The sequence below is a fragment of the Ostrinia nubilalis genome, chromosome 6 (assembly GCF_963855985.1).
Source record: "Ostrinia nubilalis chromosome 6, ilOstNubi1.1, whole genome shotgun sequence".
Lineage (NCBI taxonomy): Eukaryota > Metazoa > Arthropoda > Insecta > Lepidoptera > Crambidae > Ostrinia > Ostrinia nubilalis.
Window position 1 is genome coordinate 4,637,775 of NC_087093.1, and position 8,003 is coordinate 4,645,777.

Below are 8,003 nucleotides of genomic sequence, written 5' to 3' on the forward strand. Positions count from 1 at the left end.
CGAACACGTAAACGACTCGTACTCGTACTTATTACGAAACGATTCCCAAAAGTAGAAATATTTTCACTCGAGCGCAGATTTTCTGAAACTTTTGTGTCAAATCTTTATGTATAAGCTACCTATGTAGTGAGTTCTTAACTTCCTACTCATTGGGGAATATAATAATTATGATTAATATTTGGATAAACATAAATATTTATTGGAGTTGGATTAAGATTTGCTCGACGCCTAAAGATATTTTGCAAGCAAAATTTTAGTAAGAGCAAACATTGCAAAATTGTATACAACTGAAAACAAGTAAATAATCGAAATTACTAGTACTATAGTACATAATGGAATGATGTAAGTAAATAAACGACCTATTATTAATTTTGTGTTTTTGTGAAACAAAATACATAAAATTAATAAATGGGTTTGAATTGGACGGTTGTCGTAAATGAAGAGAGATTGAGATCAATAGGTTGTATGTATAAAATCTTAGAGGTAAGTTGGCTTATAGGTCGCCTTATCCACGAAGACGCGCCCCACCATTCTTCCGCTAATGTTTGAGTGTTATCGGTTCACGCTAATTTATCCATGAGTGCACACGCACACTACAATAATGACGCCCGCGCTTCCCTCAACCAAAATTTGGTGGGGCGTGTCTTCGTGGATGACACGATCTATAGTATTCTATTGGCAGTGGTAATAGATACGAAACAGTATGTATTAATTATCGTTATGTAAATCTGTACTTCGACTAGAAAGAAATGGCGTCAGGGTGTTTTATTTAGGACTACTTACTTATTGCGGTCCAAAAATATTGTTTTTAGATGTCTATGTAACCTATGTGTGTAGTAGATAATAAATAAGAATGTATATTACTTAATGACTTAAAAGCTTTTGAACTGATGGTTATTTTTCTTTCTTTACAATTGGTTCATAGCTTTTGAACTGATGGTTATTTTTCTTTCTTTACATTGGTTCATCCTAGATATCTTGATGATCCTAGTATTGTATTGCTTGATCCTATTTCTAGAAGCTCTCCCTTAAAATAAGAGGTCTACAGTGGTTGGTTAACGAATTCCGAGTATGAAGTTGCAGGCATTTGGCAATGAGCACATAGCTAATCAAATTAACTCTAAGGCCCAGAACAGACGGTGAAACGCAACTGCAATGAAACTGCAACCGCTAGTTAACTTTTGAGTTGCATCTGAGTTTCTGCCATAGCGTCCGTTGAGAGATCCACGCGACCAGTTTGAAACTTTCAGTATCAGTTTCATTCATAAGAATCATCAGAAAGTTGCAGTTTCGTTGCAGTTGCGTTTCACCGTCTGTTCTGGGCCTAACTTAATTCATTCTAACTTATCCACCTACTGCAACTTCTAAACTGAGTTTCTTCCGCCACTTCTTCTAAGCGCCAGCCCATATCTTTTCCCGAAGTGTCGGTACCGTAAGCAATATTTGGAACGTGTATAAGCGCACTGGAAAGGGCTTAACTGAATAAAGGCTATGACTTTGACTTCTTCAGTTACTGTTAGTTTTAAAGCAAAGTACCTATTCCATAAGAATAATATTAACAAAATTACGGAGCGGTCTTTTATCGTCTTTTTGAGTCGATCAAACACTCATAATACGAAGATGATCACCTTTGTGAACCTAAGCAGGATAACTCATTGTTTTCGGCATTATAATAAACCGACATTGATGTACCTACATTGTGTTGATGAAATCAGTTCCCAGGAGGTGCGAACTCATAATAGCACAGAATATACGGTAATAGGCACTTTGATCAGGCATAATACCTAACGCTCCGGCGCCGCGGGCCATCGCGCGGCGTCGTCGCGGCGTCGCGCGCGTCTCGGGTGAATATCAATAACCGTGGCCGAACTAGCGCCGCCTTAACACGTGCGATTGTTAACTTTGTAAATAACAATTATGTAGACACACTAGGAGTATTGTAGAAGTCTCGCCGCTGCGCATCGTGGAGTCATTGCAAAATTTGTCATCATCATGGCGAAAGGAGAGCTAAGGATTCCTTCGTTTGGCTGTATTAGGAGCTCCATGGTACCTATCAGAAGATACTAATGGCGTTTGTGACGGATATAGGTAGTTCTCAAATAAGTACCTACCTTTGTAACTGGAACAGATAACACTCCCCTGGCTGGCTGTTCAAATACTTACAGTCACTCCAGAGTTTTCACACCAAGGCTGATCAAGTGACAGGGCTCGTTCCCACGGCAATTCAGTTTGCTGGATCCAGTAATGCAGGGTTCCGCAAATAGAACTGTCGTGTGAACACACTAATGTAAATAATTAGGTACAAGTGTTTTTGAAATTTGAATTTCAAATTCGAGCGGATTGGATTTTTGCGATTGCAGAGTCCCAATCGAGATGTTCATGTGAACGTTATTTGTTAAAACAGTAAAACACGTAGGTACCTAATGCTATTAAATGGAAACGTGAAAACACAGTTCCTGCAAAAAACGGGATGTCCCCATGGAAACGAGCCTTAAGAATGCGCAAATTCTACGCCAAATGTATCCATGAGGTTTCGATATCCAGCTCTGTTTTTGGTACATTGATTTGATCCTACCGCGTCTGCCACTGCTGTGTCTATTGTTATGTCTAGAAGCATAATTCCTCGTTATTTACGAGCGCCAGACAACTGCGACTTAAGTGGATACATAATATTTATAAACGGTCCCGTATTCATTTTCTAAATCTTCAAGTTAGAATCGTATCTTAAAACTATTTTGATCCTCTTCAGCTGTCTTTTCAGGCATTTTTAATGCTCTACTTGCAAAGTTCTTTCAAAGCAAAACGGTCTAAGTACTTAAATGAGGATTTACCTAGTTATGATGTAATAAAGGTCTTGGTAATTTATAAGTTAAATCAGGAACTTCCCTAACAATTGGATTGGAGGGAAGTCAATCCTTGACTTCGAACTCATGTGCTTTTGTTCTGATTGATTTCGTTGTGGGTCTTATGACAATGTTACCTCTCCCTGGGATAAACTCGGTGGGCTTGTTTTTGTAGATCCATAGGAGTTGCTGCAGTAGGCTGAGCGGAAGGTAGTCCCACAAACTGTTAATCGCAGACTCCCAGTCTTCCTTCGCTGTGAGAGGTGTGAACTTAACTCGAATGTGATTATTTTGTGCATAATTAAGTAATCGATATTGCCTTACATAAATTACGTAGTCGCCACTTAGCCAGCGACAGGCGTGTATAATGTATTCCAGTAATATAATATTCCAGGTTTGCCATAAACCATGTTATTTATCGGCGAGCATTCCAACTGTCAGAGCCGTGTAGAATCTGAATTAATGAAGGTTCATACGTAATAGACAATTTAATTACTTTGCGATGTCATAGAAAGATAAAATTGTAATGGTTTGATTGACAATTAATGTTATAACTTTATAAATAAGGCTGTTGAGAGCAATTTGTCGATTAATTTACCCTGGAAATTTATGTAGACATGTTTAACTGCATGTATCTAAACGCCTTGGTACTTTATTAAAGGTTAATTGATCTCAACAGGGAAATGATTGTAACAGTTCAGTTATTAACCACAGACCCAGAACGATGTTTGTCAATACATAGCTAGGAAATGCAAGTAGGAACGGAAAGACAAAACAAAACCAATAATTTCCTGGTAGGACACACGAAAATTAACACATTCATAATCCATTGTACCCATTCATTATGATAAGAATCACGAACAAAAAAGTCCCCCAGCCAGCCCCCACTAAAGACTCAGCAATAAACGAATCCCACGCGAGTTCAGTTTTCGAGCTAATTTGCCGGTGTGAATATTTATGAGCGATGAAACTTATTTGACACGCCGCGATTTAGGGTGATATTGTCAGGTCTTTTCATGGTCACCGCGCGTTTTTGTTATGTATCTTTTGACCTGTTCTGAGGCTGTACCTACATAATTGTTTCAAAGGATTAAATGGTTTTCTTGAGGACATATTTGCTTCAAATCGTCAACTTGTTTCTTCATTGTGTTACCTAAATGTTGGAGAAGCATCCAATTTGGTTTTTATTTGCTGCCAAAATTTACTGGCTTTGACAACAACCTGAACATTTTCGTTTGTTGCAGTCTTGCTGAACTGAAAGAGCTTTTTACCAATATTTGGTAGGTAATTAAAAGTGTAATCTTAGATGACAGGTAGTTAGATTTTGGCCTGATCGGATGTAGAGCGCTTACGTCCCTTACATGGTTTTGGTGTGAAAACATATCCTACCCTATATCCATCGCAATTTCCACCGATATTTCAGTTACTATAATTAGGTATACTTACTAAATAACTTGTATTTCATCCGCTGCTTCTTTTTAGCATCAGCCGAATTACTTAGTCCCGGGGCGGTGGTAGAGCCAGCTACGAGTATATTTGGGACGTTTTTAAGTCCTCTGAAAAGGTTTTATACAAAGAGTTTCAATTGAATATATTTTGTTAATACGCGGTCGACGTGGGCTCCCTGCGCTCGGGCGGGGTGCGCTACATCGCGCTTGAAAAATTGCTTCATTGTTGATGTCTGCTGACAATGCGCATGTCTGACTGCATTACAATAATGTCCTGTTGACACAATGAGTTTTTACCTTGTTTATGTTCCTGACTTCATTTAGTAATGAGATATTTTGAGGATGCATCGTTGATTTGATAAATTGCGATACCGTTGTGTAGCCGAATGGTTCCGGCAAAGTAGAATTAATAGGACTCAACTATTCCCGTGGATGTATAAGAGGGAGAGGCAGAGTTGTACGGGAACATCAGGCCTTCTCATTAACCTGTATGGTCAATGTGGGGGTGTATGCCAAATCCTGCATTTGGCTCTGGTAAATTGGAGAATCGTGCCTGCAGTAGAGACTCAATGATCTGATGATGAAAGTTCTGTGACTAACTATAAAATATTGCGCGTTGAGCGGCACTTAAACATAATTATAAGAGTACTAAGTAATGTGCAGTGTTTAATGCAAATAAATGTTATTATAAAGTTATTATCTACTAGTTTACTCTAGCGGTTGCAGGATTTAAAGTTTTAAACATTCTACAAACATTTACCTAGAGACGTGGATTTAAATAAATAAGTTTATGCGTATGAGTCAAGTAGGTATCAATGAAATGCGTACATTTGTATGTTCAATTCTAAGAAAACATTTCTGTATTCTTTGTATCCAAGTACGTTGTATACATATGTAGGTTTTTCCAACTATTCCATACGACAACATCAAGCTGCGAACGGCGTGACCGATCACACGGTGCGTGCTTTCTCTATTTTTGCGCCGACCGCAGAATATCATCTCCGTCGGATAGCGTCGTTATGGATGGTCTTCGTAAGAGTGAACAATTCTCAAGGATTGGAAAATAACTCCATTTAAAATTAATCACACTGAAAAAACACAGCTTAAGGTAGGTATAACTTGTGTTCCGGCAGTCGATTCCACATTCGGCCTGATTATCACTTTTATCAGATGAGATGCAGGCAGACGTAGCAATGCACTCACATTATCTGTGATGCTAAGGGAGAAATAAGTACTCATTTTAGTCACAATGGTAACTTATTTTCGGACTTTACTGCGGTACGCGTTATCGTATTTACAAGCACTTTAATGAAAGCTCATTACTAAGCATTTTTCTGTAAAACTTTGTGAAGTAAGAGAAAATTTAATGGAAGCGTACAATTTCTACGTAAACTGGCGCACAACGCGTTGCTACCATATCTGGAGTTACATCTAGCAAATTCAAAATTCTTAGTTTATTTTCAGAACTTTATAGCTGATAACTTGTTATTCGCGTCCAAAGCAGGAACAGCTGAGTAAGAGTCGCAAATACGATAGGAAAACTTAAAGCCGGTGTAATTTTGGCTCCGTCCCGCATGCGGTTGACACTTCCAATACCTATCACTGTCAGAACAGCGTATTATGGTTGCGGTGTGTATGACGCACGGCGTACATTACAGACTCGAATGCACCGAGTTTTAGTGCCTAAAGTACTTTCGTGTGCAGCAATAAAATAAGAGCATCTACCTACCTTGTCTACCATGTGTTCTAAATAGTGTTTTTGAACTTTAAATAGTTAGTTTGGGTGTAATTGGGTGATATTACAGCAGCAAATAGACAATGTGAGCACTCGTTATAGATTCGACTATACGATCGCTTCGCCGGTCATAAGTTAGGTCAGTATCGTAGGTTTACGCGTCTGAAATAAATAATTAGTTACTAAGTAATATTGTTCTGCAAAATATACCGTCAACGAGGTTGCTACATCATAAAATATGATTCAGAAAGACTGGATATTGTCTCTCGATGTTGATCTAGAAAATAAAAAGATGGAACTCTACTTTTACATATTACCCACCTACATACTTATTTTGACTTACTTATTACGGGTGCCACAAGCAAGTACCTATGCACCGCTTTAACCTACGATTTCGTAAATGTAAGCATAATAAACCTTCGTACTGCGTCCGTCTCATGAGTTTAATAAGCTTATTAAGGTAGGCGCCTAGGTCATAGCAGGCGCCACGCCGCTCCGACATCCCACGTGTCAAACGTCGGGGCCGCCAAATAGCTCTATAAAACTTACATCATAATTCGTAATGCACACACATTACATTCCGTATTTTGGAGGGAATGTGTGTGAAAGGTGGGAATTCCTCCACTCCAGTTATTTTAAAACATACGTGTCTTTGATTTGTATTGATTCAAAATTCAATAAATAACTAGTAGTTTTACTGAAGTTCTGAAGAACCTAGTAGGTTCGACTCCCGAAATTGCCAGTGTGATGAATAAATAGGTATAAAAATTTAAATAATTAGCTATGATTGAGTCAGGTATTAATAATATGTTAAGCCATTCGTCGCGGTACGTGATCCGGTGGTAGAGTTGACGACACCTCAAGCTTGACACCGTATCATCTTATGCGAGTGCCAATAAGAACTACAATGTGTTGGCGATTGTACGATATTCGGGCAAGACAATTAGTGTTATTATAATGTATTTATTGCCATGCTCGTGAGCACACGGTATTAAGCCTTGTTCGCACTGATCGAGTAATTTAGTAGAGTAACTCGCCTTTAGTAACTGAACTACTGGCTGCTGATCAAAAAACCGTTCGCACTTTGGTCGAGTATAGTTTAGTTTACAAGTAATTAGTGGTTTTTGTACGAACTCGACTAAAACCACCGGTTCGGACTCGTTTACCCGAGGAGCGAGTGAGCAGGGACGCATGGTGGGGGTGTTTCTCACCTGTCAAAATAGAACAAAATGGATTGCCTCGACTGATCGATTTAGTAACCTCTCATTTCAGCCGAATGACGTCCACTGCTGGAAAAAGGCCTACTCGACTAAATTTTTGGTGTTCAGACACGTTTAGCTACTAAATTACTAGTCACTCGATTAGTGCGAACAGGCCTTTAGAGTGGGTCATCGGAGGCACCGGCCCACGTGACGTGCGCGGGCGCCCGTGCGCGCTAAATACCGCGCTACTATAAAATTCGGTTTAACTTTAAACAAAAACCTCTAATAATTACTTGTTGTAAACTGTACTCGACCAAAGTGTGAACGATTTTTTGGTCAGTAGCGATTGCTTTACCAAATGACTAGTGCGAACAGGCCTTTAGAGTGGGTCATCGCAGGCGCCGCCCACGTGACGTGCGCGGGCGCCGGTGCGCGCTAAAATACCGCGCCACTATAAAACTCGGTTTAATGCCGCCGTAAATCGTGCATCGACGAGTTTTAGATCGTAGCTCCTGGGTTTGTCGGATGGTGTAAATGCAGTTTTACGGCGAGCGCCGGCAATTTGGTTTTTATTGGATAAAGATGGGGCCTTTGTTTTGATTTTTAACGTAAAATATGTAATGTTGTAATCGATGGGAACATGCTTTTAGATTATGCTGTTGTTTGGATAAAAAACTCATAAAACTCATTTATTTCTGTAAATAGGCTTAAAAAAAGCACTTTTACATGTCCCAGTATTAACCCTACCACTGCTTCAGGACAATAAATGGGCCAG